The 3,164-nt window shown below is 59.1% G+C and overlaps 1 protein-coding gene across 1 annotated transcript in view; it reads right to left on the bottom strand.

The window, feature by feature from the left end:
- Nucleotides 1–3,164, bottom strand: part of S1PR2 (sphingosine-1-phosphate receptor 2) — a 6,822-nt gene that overhangs the window by 3,330 nt on the left and 328 nt on the right. The gene's annotated exons all lie outside the window — the stretch shown is intronic.

The following is a 3,164-nucleotide window of genomic DNA, read 5'->3' as shown; positions in this document are numbered from 1 at the left end:
AGGGGCGCCCTGGCCCCCGGCCTGATAGAGGCAGCTGCTCCCCCTGGGCAAAAGGACATCCGTCCTAGTTTGGGAACAGAGAAAGGCTTGTGCGCATCCCCAGGGACTGTCGCTCCGCCCAGATAGCCACACAGAGGCCCCTTGTTTCCCTGCCGGACGGGGCCCAGGCGCCCCGATGCCCTCTGCCCATTGCAGCGGGCTTGGCCCAGGTCTTGGACCTTACCAGACCGACCGACAGGCCAGAAACAGCCCCGCGCTCTGATTGGCTTATTTTCAATCCCAGAGTATTGAGCAACTCAGGGCTATTGGCCTGAGCTTTGCATCCTCGACATTTGATTGGCCCAGTTGGGGGCGCTCTATGGTTTGCACTACTGAGCGGGCTCTTTCCAGGCGGTTGGAGCTCATTTCTTTTCGAGGACATTGTTAAGACTGTGGATGTCCCCGGGGAGAGTCTGAACCACAGCCTGACCGCTGGGTCACCCCGACCAGTCACCCTCGAGCTGCCCTGGCCTACTGGCCCCCTCCTGGGGATCATAATTGAGAACTGAGGGCCTGTGGCAGGTCTGGGAAGCACCCTTGCTGGTGGGCTAGAAGCCCAGGGTGTGCCCCCTGCACCGCCCCTCAAACCTCTCTCCTGTCTGGAGGCCCAGAGAAAGATTTATGGCCGATTCCTAGATAAATAAGAAGTGGTTTCAGTCCTCATACCCCAGGGACTGACCAAAATGTCGTCTTCTTCCTTGGGAGACTACCATCATTTCTTATAGCCTCAGAAGGAAGGGTGGTTAGTTAGAGAAGACGAATGCCTCTTTCTTCTCCACTAGGACGATTCCCAGAAAGAGGAACCAGGGTCTGGAGGCTGGAGCTGGCACAGTCACCCTGAGGCAAATACAGGCCTGGCCTGCTTCCCCTCCCTGCATCAGGCTCCCAGGCGTGGCTAACGCAGGGCCTGACTCCTCTTCACCTTCACCAAGGCAGTCACCTCCCAGATGCTCAGTAAGAGGTCACTAGGCTCAGCACTGGGGAATGGCCAGGCCTGAAGCAAGAGGGACAAGCGATGGGGTTTGGAGGGAAGGAAAGCGAGACACACCAAGACTGTTCAGGGGGAGATTAAAGAGAGAGGAAGGCAGGAGGAAGTCTCAGTGGCTTCCAGAAGCCCCTCCCGCAAGTTCTATGGAGGCATGCCCTGTGGTTACTGTTCCTCTGGGCATTCACAGGTCCCATACCCCTTGCCCTAGGATATCCCCCTGGGCTCCGTTTCCCTTCAGTTTCCATTTCCCAGGTGGCTCGGTGGTAAAGAATCTGCCTGCATTTCAATCCCTAGGTCGGGAAGATCCCCTGGAGGGGGAAAAGGCAATCCACTCTGGTATTCTTGCCTAGGAAATCCCAAGGACAGAGGAAATCCCTGGCAGGCTACAGTCCAGGGGTCACAAAGAGTCAGACACGACCAAGCTCACATGCACGCATCCAAACCCCTCTATACTGCCATTCTCCATGCAGCAGCCAGGGGGAGCTTTTAAATTTATAGCTTCAATATGTCACTCCTCACCTCCAAACTCTTCCATGGTTCCCCAGTATCCAAAGTGACCCCTGCCCACCTCCCCTCCTCCCACTCTCCCCCAGAGCCATTCCACTGAACCACACTGGCCTCTCACGTTTCAGCCCCATGCCGACCTCAGAGCTTTTGCCTCTGCTGTTTGTTCACCTGGCATGGCCTTCCTATCTTTCAGGTTTCTGTTTAGTGGCCTCTAACCACTAGGCTATCCTAGCCACCTTCCCTAGGCCCTTTCTATCACAGCATCTTTTATTATATTCACAGCACTTGCCAATTTCAAAAATTATCATTGTATTTCTTGTTTTTTGTCAGCTTCCATGGTTGAATGTGTGTCAGAGGCCAGCAACTAAATCCTTCAGTCCCTGGAAGAATGCCTGGCATACTTAGAAAGCACTCAGAAAATGTGTGGGATGGATGGATGAATGGATAGATGGATGAATAGATGAATGAATGAACAAGTGAACGAGGGCCCCCGAGGGTGGAGGCTCCTAAACTCAGCCCAGGCTCAGACAACAGTAAAGGAGGCTGGAGACACCTCTGGTCCGCTGGCAGGCCACCCCCACCAGGCGAAGCCCAGCGTCTCCTTGGAGACACGCACAACCCGCCCCCGCCCTTGGGCCGCAGTCTCGGCCTCCTTATCTGGCGGTGGAATGCACGGTATCCACACTGGCTGCTTCTGGGGCCGCGCCTCCTTTCTTCCGCGACAGCCGCACGCAGGGGACCCCCAAGTCTCCAAGTGGGAATGGGCGACGCCTGTGCGTCCAGCCCGGGGCCCCGCCTCGATCTTCCTAGAGGACTGGGGAGAGGGGGGTGAGGGGTCCAGCGACAGCTGCACCGCGAGTGCCGCGCCCGTGTCGCGCCACGCGGGGCACCGTGGGCTCAGCGCGTGGCGCCTGGAGTGTCTGACTAGGGAAGAGTCTGGTAAGGGGATGGAAATCCCCGATGAGTCAACTCGTGCCAGAAGGAGTGGGCTAGGTTCCCACGCTTGTCTGGGCCCAGAACCGCGCGGGGTCGGCGGCACGCGTGCCCGCGCCCGCGCCCCATCCCCAGGCCCCAGGGGAAAGAAGAGGCGCCGAAGCCACGCAGCCTCAGGTTCACTTTCCTTCCAGAACAAAGCCACGACCCCACGGGAGGCGGGGCGGAGGACTGGAAGAGATGAACTACTCAGGGAAACTGAGGCAGAGGATCAGAAGGGCAGGAGGTGGGCATCTGCCTTCCTCCGGAGCCCCGCCCCTTGGCTTGGCTGTACTGCGGCGCGCAGCACCTTTCGCCAGCGTCCAGCCAGAGTCAGCGAAGAGGGGCGTCCTCCCCTCCCCCATACACAGTCCCCAAACCCCCTGGTCCGGGGTGCACGCCATCCTGCCTCCCAGTCTCCGACCGAAAGCGCTTGGATTCCGCCTTCTCCTCCCGGCCAACTTCCTGCCGCTGGAGAAGGCGGGGAACTCAGTCTGGGGGTTCGCGGCCAAGGCAATGGGGCCTCCTAGGATCGTGGAGAGGGCGCACGATGACCACTCCCTGGGTGCAACCGGAGGACCAGCAGTGCGTGCGCGCCCAGGGAGCCCCCGACCCTTAGCGGGCTTTCCTAGCTCCGATCCGAGACCTCCGAGGACCC

Source organism: Bison bison, unplaced genomic scaffold (genome assembly GCF_000754665.1).
Source record: "Bison bison bison isolate TAMUID 2011002044 unplaced genomic scaffold, Bison_UMD1.0 scf7180017864492, whole genome shotgun sequence".
NCBI classification, from domain to species: domain Eukaryota; kingdom Metazoa; phylum Chordata; class Mammalia; order Artiodactyla; family Bovidae; genus Bison; species Bison bison.
The sequence above is the reverse complement of the archived record's forward strand: the minus strand, read 5'-3'. Positions and strand labels throughout refer to the sequence as shown.